Below are 13657 nucleotides of genomic sequence, written 5' to 3' on the forward strand. Positions count from 1 at the left end.
ATTGAGAATAAACCTAAGAGGAAGTATAAGAAAATAACAAACATAAACTATTAAATAGATAATAGCAAAAGGAATTAGAAGAAAAGACATCAGGAAGGAGAATGACTAGAGATATAAAATAAAGGCATGAAATTTATTGATATTGATTCTCATGGCTCTTTTGCAGATTTTTTTAATTTCCCTTCAACCATCCTTCCCTCAGTCCCTGTACCTGTAGTTATACATTAATGGACTCAGAACATTTTCTATTCTCAACACTCAATTTCACATGAGTCTATTAAGCGCCCTTTATAGGCTGTAACTCCCTTTTAAAAATCAACTGTGTTTTTCATTCATATACATTAACTCTGTAATAGTTGTATTGTCCAACATATATTCACACAAATAGATTAGACTAGAAGTCCATTTAGTGAACAGGTAACTGATAACATCTTTATTAATTTACTAGATGGCTGGACAAAGAATAAATATTCAATAAATATTTGGTGAATTGAGTTGAATTGATAGCATTTCAGGCACTAAAGAAAGGTACAATGCAGCATGAGTTGAATACTCTGGGAAGCTGAAGAAACAGGCAGAATTAGAAATATGAGCAATGATATAATCAAACCTTAAGAGAAAAAATGGCCCAGATGGTATTGCTCAGTGGTTGACCGTTGACCCATGAACCAGGAGGTCATGGTTTGATTCCCAGTAAGGGCAGATTGTAAGCTCAATCCCTGGTAGGAGCATGCATGAGGCAGCAATCAATGATTCTCTCTCATCATTGATGTTTCTATCTCTCTATTCCTCTCTGAAATCAATAAAAACATTTAAAAAATAAAGCAGAGAGATTTTTCATCTCCTTTAAAAAAGAGAGAGAGAGAAGAAATGGTGGCTGTGACAGTTTGCTGCCATATCAATGCTCTCTTCCTACTTTACAGCCCACACCAAAATGAAGTAGCTTAGACAATGACCATTTTATGTGCTCACAAATCTATGGATCAATAACTTTGGCTGAGTTCAGTTGGGTAGCTTTTCTGTAACTATTGCTAGGATCACTCATGTGACTGCAATCATCTGGCAGCTCAACTGGGTTTTGAAGGTTCAAGATGTCATTGCTCCCATGCCAACAATTGTTGCTGCCTGAAGGCTAACCCATGTGTCTTTAGGAGACTAATTCAGACTTTTTTACATGGCAGTTGCCTTCCAAGAGAATAAGTAAGGCCTGAAGCACACGCACTTTTCAAGTCCTTGTTAAGTCATTGGCCAATGTTCCATTGACCAAAGTAAGTCACATGGCCAAGCTCAGAATCAGTGTGAGAGGGAATGATACAAGGATTGTAATAAAGGAGGCATGACTTATTAAGGCATATTGCTATACCCATTTTCTACAGCTCCTGTATTGTCTGATAACAGTAGTGTTGGTTGTTGCTCCTACTTTCCATAAAAAGAGTTACTAGGTTTTGGGATTAATATAACTAAAATTCGAGACCAAGAAATTACCTCTTACTTAGTAGTTCCTTAAACTGTCTTCCTAGTAATGCTTCTGAAAGTTCAATTTTACCAGACATAAAATTGACTATAAACCTGAAATTATAGTGGCAGCTCTCCTTTGTGATATATATTTTAGTAAATTGGGTTCACTGTATTATAGTGCATTATAGATAGGGGGGAAAAACAGTGGTGGCAGAGTTTGAAAAATTTAAATTGGCTGCCCACACTTGTTTGTGTACATTACTCCAAGCACGTACTGGGATGATAACTAATAAATGAACAAAAATATTTAAAGAACACCAAGAGTATCGTGTCAGGGAAAGGGAGAAAGTACCCACCTATCAGTGTCAGCCTCCAGCCCCATGATAGAGGGATAAATAGTTCTGTCAGTCAGCCAGAAGTGGTTGGATATATACAGTTTGTGCAGAGTTAATAGTTCCCCTACATGCCACCAACCGAGGGAGCTTGGATGCCATAGATGGTCTATCCTGGCCCATCGTGCTTGGCAACATGTTCACATGCTGCCCTAAGTCCTGGTCACCTCTGAGCTTGTTCAGTATACACACTTAAAAAGGGTCACCGGATCTTTTCAGGGGCCTATAATTTGTTGGAGCTAGAAAGAGATGCATTTGAAAAGTATGGCTTCCCTGCTGCAGAGATCAAACCCATTGTCCAGGCCGTGTTTTGTTAACTTTGTACCTAGGATCTCCTTTAGCTACTCGGGAGACACAGCTGCTCTTCACATCTAGCGGTGAAAGAAATGAGTCTGAATGGAATATATGGGCTCTGCTGAAAATGAAACATTTGCTTCACTGAAGGACTTGGGGCTGAACCCGGCATGTGAAACTTCTGCCACGGCTCAAAGTGGAGGGACAAAAAAGGCCGGAAGCTATATAATTTGTTTGAAGTCATCAAGCTCCACACACACACACAAAATGGCCAACAGATGTGAGACACATGAAAAAAATGATATTTAATTTCTCTATCTAGATGATTAGTTGGTGGATGGAAACAAAAGAATATGAAAGAGGAGATTGCCAGCACTCCCCACATCACCCCTATTTTCTATAGCTGTTTGGGTAATGTGGTTGCTTCTGTGTTGCCATCAAGGAAAGATGAGGAAATGTGGGTGTTTGATCCTCACATGCTTCTTTTAGGTCCATCGGGAATCTAGTCTAATAGATTTAGAACCTATATTTGATAATTTCACATCCTTTGGGGGAAGCATAAACAAAAGGGCAGGAATCACAAAGCACTGCCTAAGGAAAGGATTCTCTTTGTGTTACATGTAGTGCCTCTTAATTCAGTCTGCACGCAAACCTGTGAGTTCTCTGAGAACACACCGGTTTTTTGTCTCTGAGAGCAACTGAAAAGAAGAAAGACCTGAAAATAAGGGAGCAATTTCATAAAAAAAGAATCAGCCAAACAAATCCATTGGCCTGACTTTGTTCCTTCTTTGACTCCCATGTTTTCACTTTATACTTAACTTGGATGGTATGTTTTACTCAACACCTACCAAATGTTAAATGCTGGCTGTTATTATTAGGAAAGTCTAGCTTGGGACATAATTTTTGTGCCTGATTACTGATATGTTGGGATCAAAGGTAAATTATCATAATTTTATTTTATAAATAAAAATAAACACGAGACTACTTGGCGGAGAAGCTTTTCCAAACATTTTAAAAACCCATCTGCACATAAGAAATGATTTTAGTAAGGATATTGCATTGAGAAGTGGAAAACTTTACCAAAAAAAGGGTAGCTTTAGAATGTTTTCTTCATTTATTAGTGAACTGAAATCAATATTTAGAAATAATTTCTATTTTACAAAAAACGTGTGTATCCTCCTTGAACCATTACTTAAGCGACCATTCTCCCAGTCAAACCCCTTCCCTCTCTAATGTCTTATCTTTACTGCCCTTCTTCTCCTGCCACCACTGTTTTTTTTTTTTTTTAAAACATTTGTTTTATTTCAGGAGAAAATGTTTCTTTTTTAATTTACGTTGTTCGTTACTTACGCTAGAGTAAAGGGTATATAATAATAGGCAGGACACAAATAGAATTTTTTGGGGGGGGTTTGGGGAAGAATGTTTCCAGATTTTCCTCCAATTAAATGCAAAGCCATCAGCGCCACTCATTGCAAATATGAAATCTAATCACTTAGCACATTATAAGAGCAAAAATAAGCTTCCCCATATTTCATAAATTGACTCACACTCTTCATATTTTATCCTCAATAATGTATGCATTTTCCAGCTGGCTGAGGCTGCAGTCTTCTTGCATTTTGGACATTTGTCACTCTATTCAGCCAGGCAGGAGAAGCCCCAGTGAGGCAAGCTCTTCGCACTGCAGGCAGAGCATCTGTGAAGGAGTCACTGACATCTGATGATTCAAATTGCAGAAATGATCCAGGACAGATTATGAACGTCTGGGTAGTGCCCAGAGATTTTGAGCTGAAATGACTTTGTCCTTGGAGCCTTGCAAATTTTGGTGAACTCTTGGGGCTACACCCTTTCCTGGTCGCAGCCTCCACGGGACTTTGCCTCACAGGTCCCATCCTCCCGGTCAGTTAGGTCAGTTATCATCCGGGCCAGCTGAGTGCCAATTTAGCCTTCCTGGGTCTGAAATGAAAAGGAAGTGGCTCAAGTTCTAGTTTACAAACCCACAAGGCAATCTGAGCTCCCTTTGAAATGTAAAACAGCCTATCAAGCACTGCTTAAGGCATCGTCCAACTATCAAAGTCAAAGATGATTTGATAGACCCTTACAAATCCCCGTAATCTACCGGTAAGTAGTAGTAGCTAAGGCTTTGGCTCCGTGTTTGCACGTAGGGCAGAAGCAGGAGGATAATTTATCCAACTTTAGGGTAATGAAGTGTTAACAAAAACCACATGCAGCTATTATTACAACCACAGGCCACAGACTGCTAAGAGGGGGAACTCTCTAGAGAGGCACCTATTTTCAAGGAATCTTGCTGCATCTCCACTTACCTGAAGGCATTTGCTAAACACAAGGTGATGCGGCTGAAGGACCAGCATTCATTAGCCCTAATGAACAATGCGGAGCGTATTGTCTCTAAAATATAACCCGCTGACATTGATCTATATGTACTTTAACTCATTCGTCCCAACTTTATTAGGTACATATGTCTGCAGCAGACACAAATGAAACATTCCACAACTAGGCTCCAAGCCAGAAACTAATTTATTCTTTAATGTGCTAGTGATTACTTGGTGGTTCCTTGAGCAGAGATGACAGATCTGAGCTAATGGAGTTGTGCTGTAAGTTAATATAAATCATGACAGAGCAATTAATTACAGAAACCACTGCAAATCCCTTTGTTAATTTTCCCCATCACCAGAAGGATTTAATAATATTCATTTTGCTAAGTTCCAGTGACATTTACAAGTCCTAAACCAGTTTTAATCAAATCAATATCACTGGCTGCTAAATTTAGTTGTGCTTTGCTTGCAAGTCCCCGGAATACATCGATACTAATGTTTCCTATCTTCTGTTCCAATGAGTCAAGCTGAATACCCATAGTTGCTCTTCATTTGTTTACACTGAATAATTGGGATCGGAAAAAAAGTTAAGACCCGGAGAACCCTGGCTACCAGCAAGAATGAATTAGCAGGTGGAGGAGGAAATCCATAAATCAGTGATTGCACATGCATTCTTGTATCTAATGTCCTTCATTAGTTTCCCCTAACTAGTCTAAAAAAAAACAACAATAACAACACACACACAAAAAAAAACCCAAACAAACACACATACAAAAACACCACACCACTTCATGATCACGGAATTAGATTCACATTTCTGTAGACTTTTTCAAGTGTGGCAGGTTAAAAAAAAAAAAAAAAAAAAAAAAAAAAAAAAAAAAGCAAGATGAGACTTAGGCACTGAAGCAATAGGCTTTCATACCCAAAGAGCACAACACTCTTTCAAACACCAGCTCAGCTTAATCTCTGTGTGTTCTTTGTTCTTTTGACATCTAGAGTCGACACTGCCTTTTAAAATTGAATAAGTGGAAATTAGTTGGCCGTATGGATGCAGAAACGCTAAATCATCTCTGTAAAGAATAATAAACAATTCTTAATCAGGAATTGATTGCATTATAGATTTTTGGAACAAAACAACCTGCTGTTCCTGGATGGCAGTGTTGCTAGATCAATATCAAGCCCTTTTTTGTTTCCATTTCTCCCCTGGAAAAGCTCTATCTTTGGAAAGAGAACAGCTCCCGCAGCAATGCGCCTTGCACATATTCAGTGGATTTTCTGTGCGTGTTTTACCTTTTATATTTGTCATGCTCCCGAGGTACCCAGCACTTCGGGCTTTCTGCTGTGATCATTTCTGCCCCACTTTATTTTCTTAGCAGATTATAAGTGCCCATAGGACAGGGATCTTGCTTTATCCATTTTCCCTCTATACCTCAGATACCTAACAAAGATATTTTCACATGGTATTGCTCAATAAATGTTCAGTAGCCAGATGAACATATGCTTACCCAGATGGGAGAGTGAGGAGGGTGTAAAACTCAAATTAGTTCATCAAATAACTTGCAAGAGCTGTAGAAGAATAGGTTGGATGCAGGAAAATGTTGTTACCCTCGGAGGGATATTTTAGGCCGAAAGTTGACAGTGAAAAGCAACTTGCTGGAGACTAGCAAGGAAACCGGCACTTTGGGGCAGCTTGATGACCAGAGCATAAAAGCTGGTGGTATCTGAACTGTTGTCAAAGTCCATCCTTGTCTAATGCTTCCAGCCCTAGTGATTTGGCGGTGGTGCAGAGAAGCCTGAATTGAGAGTCAGGGTTTGAACCCCATAGGATTTCTGAGCTTTGTGACTTTAGCAGGGGTGGGGAACGTCCAGGGTGCCCTGGTAATCATTTGGTCTGGCCCTGCCAAGGCATTAGTGGTAAGTTAATTAAATGTTTGACCAAATATAACAGGCTAGTTTTTAAGTTGATACTTGAGTATGGCCCATGAACAATGTTATAAACACTCAAATGGCCCTTGGCAGAAAAAAGGTTCCCCACCCCTGCTTTAAATGAACCCAGTTATGGCTTTTGACCTTAGGGAAGGCACTAAAGCCTTTCTCAGACTTTATAGTAGGGATAAGCAATGCCTATATTCCACAGTTGTGAGGATTAAGAGTTAGCATGGCCCGGATGGTGTGGCTTGGTGGTTGAGCGTCGGCCCTATGAACCAGGAGGTCACAGTTTGTTTCCCCATCAGGGCACATGCCCAGGTTGCAGGCTCAGTCCCCAGTGTGAGCTGTGTAGGAGGCAGGTGATTGATGATTCTCTTTCATTTCTCCCTCTCTCTTCTTCTCTGAAATCAATAAAAATATTTAAAAAAAACAGAGTTAGCATATATGAAACTGGCTGGCACAGAGTAATGGCTGAGCCTCCCTCCAAGGAGGCCTGTGAAATGGGAGCCATGGCAAGAAAGAGATTGTTTAAACTTTTTTAAAGGGAGGGATGGACGAGTAACAGCTTTTTCTTCCTGTTATTTACTGTTGTGGGAGTCTGACCCAGTGTGAGCCTTTTGTTAGCTATAGGCTTGGTTTCCAACAAGCAGACCAAATTCCCTCTTTCTTTTTAAGGGAAAAATTAGTATAAATTGTGTTACTTTTCACGTGTGTCAAGATCAAGAATTAGGAACATCATCAGGAAAGCAGGATGGGAAGTTATTTTTATATAACCAAGCCCTGGAGCCCCTCAAGTCCCCTTTCAAGATAGAAATTTTTAAAAATTTATTTTAATGATTTTTTAGAGAGAAGAAGGGAGAGGGATAGAGAGATAGAAATACTGATGAGAGAGAAATATCAATCGCTGCCTCCTGCATGCCCCACACTGAGGATTGAGCCTGCAACCTGGGCTTGTGCCCCGATTAAACTGTGACCTCCTGGTTCATGGTCTGATGTTCAATCTCTGAGCCACACTGGCTGGGGTACGATAGAAATTTTAGAATTTTGTTTTGTTTACTTGAGACTGTATTCTGATATAATGGCTAAGAAACTTACCTGTACATTTAATTTTAGAAGGGAAATGAACTGTTATTAAAATTTATAAAGTGTCTCTAATAAGCTTAAGTATATACTATTCCCGGGTAGAAGGAGCCATAATCAAGTTTGTAAATTTTATTTCTGAGCAAACTACAAGGCTTGAGGCATAATTATTTCTATTAGTATTACTTCTACCACCACTTCTACTACTATTACTATTATTACTACTAGTACTGCTACCTACATTTATTGAGTACTTACTATGACTGTTCTAAAATTTTTTCATATATTAATCTATTTATTCTCACATCCATCCTCTGACATAAGAATCATTAGGGAAGTTGAGGCATGTTTTGTAAGGGCTGTGATTTGAACATAAGCAGTTTGACTGCAGAGTCTGTGCTCTTAGTTGAGAAAAGGTCCAAGGTCTTGAGTTTGGTCCAGGTTCCAATGGGAAACCTTTGCTCATGTAGCTGGATAGCCCTACAAATCCTTCCCTTTCTTGGTGCCTCAGTGGTTTCAATTGAAAAATGAGAATAAGAACGACTAACTTGAAAAGCTTTGGTTCTCTCATGCCACAGTGAAAATGAAAATAGAATTAGACTCCACTTGTTTCTTGCATCTCTTGAATCATGCTAAGGAGAATCCAAGTCATAACCAGGGTGGTCTTTTTAAGCATCATCTTCATTTTCTCATCTACACCTTTCCCATCCTGGCTGTGTCCCAGGGCATGACTATCTCATCCTTTCACTCATTTTGTTCGAAAGGCAGATAAAGTTTTGTTTTATGAAAGGACTAACCTATGTTATTACCAAGGCCTCTAGGTAAAGACAGGAGAGGGAGAGCTTTGATTCTCGGTCTCTTCCTTCTTGGACAGAGTTGATGATTTCTCCCTTCTTGGCTGGGAGGGGTCTTCACTGCACCTGCGTGCTTCCTTGATGTTGGACCTGTGGGCCTCAGCTGGTCATTGAGGAGGTTTTTGCGAGCCTGGTCCGCCTTCAGCTTGTGGATGTGCTCCATGAGAACCTGCTTGTTTTTGAAAACGTTCTCCTTCACTTTCATGTACAGGCTGTGATCCACAGTGTGTCCTGGGAAGCTGGCACTGAATTCTCATCCTCCCCATCAAGGCTGCCTTGTCAGGCATGTGGGCACTGGCAGCACTCCTCCACGTAGCCATGCCAACGTGCCTGCCCTTTGGCAGGCCCAGGTGTTTTGCTAGCATCCAGCCTGGACAGTCACAGGCTTCTGGATGATCGACCTGCTTTGATCCGTTTCTGGAGCTGCTAACAGGAGTTGGCATTGGCTATTTCACTGCTCTCATTGAGGTCCAGCCAGACCTTCTTTTTGCCACAGTGAAGGACACAGGAGGCGAGCCCCTTGTGAAGCCTGAGTGTACTCATGTCCGTGGCTGCAGTGGTGAAAGCTTGTAACATGGCTCTGGAATCTGCCCCCAAACTCATCCTTTAACTCAGGGAGAGGGAGGGAGGGCTATCTTTGTTTCTCCCCCCATCACTCTTTCCTTGACTACCCTTTGTCCCAATCACTTTCCAAACATTCTCTTAGTTCTTTTTAACAAAAGTATCTGAACAAGCTCTGGCCAGTGTAACTTGGTGGTTAGAGTCTCGGCCCACACATTGAACGGTCACAGGTTCCATTCCTGGTCAAAGGCACATATCTGGGTTGCAGGTTCAATCCACTTGGGGTGCGTGTGGGAGGCAACAAATCAATGTCCCTCCCTCCCTCTCTCCCTCCCTCCCTCCTTCCCTCCCTCCCTCCCTCCCTCCCTCCCTCCCTCCCTCCCTCCCTCCCTCCCTCCCTCCCTCCCTCTTTTCCTTCCATTCTCTCTAAATATCAATGAAAATAATTTCCTTGGGTGAGGATTAACAAGCAAACAAAAAGAATACGTGAACAAAAAACTAGACCTCTACTTTTGGGTGGGAGAGAGGGGGAAGCTAAGTGCACAAGTGAAAGCCTTCTGAACACGTGGGAGTGGGAGGTGGGCAGCGGACATGGATTGGAGGGCTGATTTTACCTCCGAGTCCCACGGAGGATTAAGAAAGCGGTTGACGAAGAAATAGGAGTATGTATTAAAAGTAAGGCTCAGCATTTATTATGTGTCTTTGATAAGCATGATTTCTTCTTTGCTCTGTGACACACTGTACAATGAAAGTGACAAGGATGTGGTCGGCAGTGATACCCAACTGGATTGTCATCTTCTTGAGGGTAGGGTCTGTTCCTCCTCATTTCTGTATCTATAAGGCCAAGCACAGTGTTGGCAGACTGCATATGAAGGAATAAGTGAAGAAAGATAGAAACTCAGAGACGGGCCTGCTGAATTTGAATTTTCATTCTAACAACTGACCTTTCCATTCCATGAAGTGAGCTATTTAGCAATTCGCTAGCATATGGATTATCTCTGTCTATGGCATCTATTCTTCCTCCATCTGTTGAGGAATTTCATCCCCTTTCAAAGTCACAGAGGCCTTTGGTATATTCTTCACATGGTACAAATGGGACTTTTTTTTTTTTTTTTTTTTTTTTTTTTTTTTTTTTTAAAGGATGTAACAATATCACCTAGATTTGGCAAACATAATAAAAACTTAATTTGGAGATTGCTTCCTGTTATTTATTTATTTATTTAATTTTCCCTTTTGACAGAATACATTTAATAGACAATATTAATCTGGTTTCCTAATGCACAGAAAACCTAGCCTTATTCAGTATCTGGCTTGTTTGCTTTTATTCTTAAACAATCTGAAGGGAGTTGACATTTTGTTTCATTCATTCACAGCCTCTTTTTTCATATCTAATGAACACACTCCACAACAATAGTCCTCAGATCTCCACCATCTGCAGGGGACGGCACACAGGTCAGAGGCTAAGAACAACACCACATCGGTATTGAATAAAAAAGTGGAACTTCAAAGGCAGAGCTGGCTATGAGGTCTCTGCTTTCAAGACCTCGGAGCTCACTCCTCCTGTTTACTTTTTTTTTGTTTGATTGGATGATAATGTAGTATGTCATTCCATGGTCCATGACCTGTGGTCAGTTCCCTATGGAGGAGCCAGAGGGAGGAGTATTTTTGTGAGCATATTTGTCCTAGTCAGGAGATAATAAAAACAAGAAGGGTGGGCACAAAAGATGTCTGAGGAGAAGAAACAAAATTCTTTATTGTTGAGGAAGATGATCTTGGGGGCTCAGCTAAGAGTCTCTTTATCTGGATGACGATATGATAATGATTCTCTCTATAAATAATGTAGGCGAGAGGGAGATTTTTGTTAGTTTGCTTCTCTCTCCCTAGTCAATTGCCCTCTATTTTGCCTTACTGCTGTGGCAGACATGTCAGACTCATCTTTACACTGTGTTGATTAGAGTGCATCTCTACTTTTGAATCACCCAGGCATCAACTTTTTAAAGTGTTGAACTGGTGCATTAAGTCTTAATGGAAATTTTTTCCTCCTAATATAGGACGTCTCTGGGCTATGAATAATTAATGACAACTTATAGCTCAAGGGATGTGGCAGAGGAATCAATATAGCAAATTAACATCCACCTCCTGGCCACCCAACACCAATATCTTTTTTAGGTATAATTAAGTCTCAAGAAGTCCTATACCTTTTTTTAAATGTATTTAACGAAATCTTACATATAATTAACATTAGCTTTGTTTTTATTGGATTCTCATTTTATTAAATATTATTCTTAAAAGCTAGGAGGTACCCAGAAGTAGTCCATGCTCTGATGGACCTATAAATTAAATGATTCGGAAGATACAGTTCTTACTGCCATGGGTGAGACTCTGGCAAGGCAGAGAGAATAAAATGAAAAGATGCCAGGATACATGTATTCTGAAACAATCCTCCTCTTGCCTTCCCTTGACCCAGTTCTTAAGAAGGAGTGAAGAAAGGTTTCTTGAAGCATACGTCTGCATGTCAAAAGAAAGCTTAAACTTTTGGTGATGGCAGTGACAATGCTGTGGCTCCAAATGCCATTGTCAGGAGAGTCTCATCTTTATATCTCAAATTTTAAGTCCTTCCTGAACAGAGCTTAGGCCTGTATTGCAGTCTATTAGCTAGAAATGGGGATTACCTTGACAATCTCTGTTCTGACATCCCGAAATTTCCTGTTTGCCCTGGTCTCTCCACATCAGCCCAAGCATTGCCAGCTCCGGCCTGTCTCTTCTTTTTGAGTAATCTCATCCATCATGGGAACTGTCAACTGGGTGCCTTTGAGTCCTGGGGCTTGCTGAAGATATTTTGAGGACAATGTCTATCTGTCACATGTTATTAGTAGTTTTCCTAAATCCTAGAGTTAGGGAGGAGCTATCCTAGCCTAGGGGAAAGTACAGAGAATCAGTAATGGGTCTAAGATTTCTAACAAGTCTGATTCCTTTGCTGGAGCTTGCACCAACTTTTCATTGAACTCCATTCTGTTGTTCCCTGGACCGAACAGGAAGTTAATAAGATAGGGTTCCTGCCTTTAGGGAATTTCTTTTTAGTGTGGAAAGATAAACTTGAGAACAAATTACTATGCTCCGTGGTTATAAGACGTTCAGGGACCCAGGGTTTGGGGAAGAGTGAGCCCAAAGCAGAGTGTTGGGAAAGGCTTTCTCAGGGAAGGGCTTGATTGTGTGTCTTGCAAAATGAATCAAGCCCTGGTGGGTGACATAGTGAGTGGCCTGGGGCATTCCTGGCCAAGAGCCGGAGGAGCGAGAGGGCAAGCCCAGGGGAATGGAGCTGGAGCTCAGTCCTCGGTCTTGGCAGAGCTTAATTACTTGTTTCCTCCTTGAGCCTGACATTGGGACTTGGAGTTGGAAAAAAACCTCTCATGTCAGAGGCAGCTTTCTTTGCGGGCCTCAAAGTAATTGAAGTCCCCTAAACCTTCACATCTCTCTGGGAGGTAGTTGCTCCTATGGTTAAAAAGATCCCTTTCAGGGAAGGAGCTTTTGATGACACCATCCCGCCTTGAGTTCAGACACTGCGAGGAGGCTGCTTTCTGCTGTCAGCTGTGCCTGAACATTCTCTCTGGTAACTGCTTCTGCCAGCGCTCCTTACAGCAAGTATACCTGAGATGATGACACTTGCACATCTGCTTTCTGGGACATTGATAAATGACCAAATTAAACCTTCTATTGCAAATACCTTTTAAAACTGGAACATGGTTTCTGAAAGTGTAATCCCTAATAGACACCATTCTATGGGTCAGGTCTTTTGCTGGAATGGACACTTGCCAGGTTTTTCTGGTGCCCAGATAGCTGTTCTGGAGAGTACACATCTGTATAATAGTAGGGTGTCCTCCCTCTTTCTTCAGAGCAACCACTCCTTATTCCAAGGGGGCCTGCACATGTTCTCATACAACATACGATTGCAAGCCAGCTTCAGTGCTGCAAGTGTCTAATCCCCTCTCACCCCATCCTCCTTTCCTTGGGAGCATTGGTTATAGAAGCACACTGACTGCACCAAATTCTGGCTCCAACACATACCAGCTGTGTGGCCTAAGCAAGTTACTTAGCCTTGTGCTTTCACAATACATTCACTTGGAAGGTACAAAGAAATAGTATTTATAACATACCTAGCCAATACCTAATATACAACAGAGCTTAGTAAATGGTAGCTGTTCTTTTTACCACTGTTAGCACAACTGTTGTGACAACCCATGTCCACTACCTGCAAAGTTACCTGGTGAAGTTCCTTTCTCACTGGGTAGAGCAATATGCATGTCCAGGGAGCAGCCTCTGAAAGCTTCCCATGCTCCATGGCCAGGGAACCCCAGTTATTATTTTTATGCCTGACAGTGCCCTGGATCTAAAGAAGCCTGACTTATACTTGGAGTTCCAGAGAGCCCCTCTCAAATAGCTTCTGGCCTTCATTCCCATAACCAAAGGTGCCTAGCTTAACCCCAGTTCATAAACTTTTACCTTTCGTTTTCCTTTTCAACTTTCCTGGTCCTTTTCTGCACCAAAATCTCCTCTTTCTTCCTGTTAAGAAACGAGAGAGAGAGAGAGAGAGAGAGAGAGAGAGAGAGAGAGAGAGAGAGAGAGAGAGAGAGAGAGAGACGGAGAGAGAGAGAGAATGAGAATATGAGGATGTGTGTGGGGATGTAGAGGGAGAAGAATGTGCTTTGCACTGGCAGTTGCCAGCCAAAAATGTACTAATGCTGATTGTTCTATTAAT

At 41.2% G+C, this 13657-nt stretch overlaps 1 pseudogene; it reads right to left on the bottom strand.

Annotated features, from left to right (window-relative positions):
• Positions 1 to 8303: 8303 nt before the first annotated feature.
• LOC118728695 lies at positions 8304 to 8883 on the bottom strand (annotated as a pseudogene).
• Positions 8884 to 13657: the final 4774 nt, after the last annotated feature.

Source organism: Pipistrellus kuhlii, unplaced genomic scaffold (genome assembly GCF_014108245.1).
Source record: "Pipistrellus kuhlii isolate mPipKuh1 unplaced genomic scaffold, mPipKuh1.p scaffold_m20_p_3, whole genome shotgun sequence".
NCBI lineage: Eukaryota > Metazoa > Chordata > Mammalia > Chiroptera > Vespertilionidae > Pipistrellus > Pipistrellus kuhlii.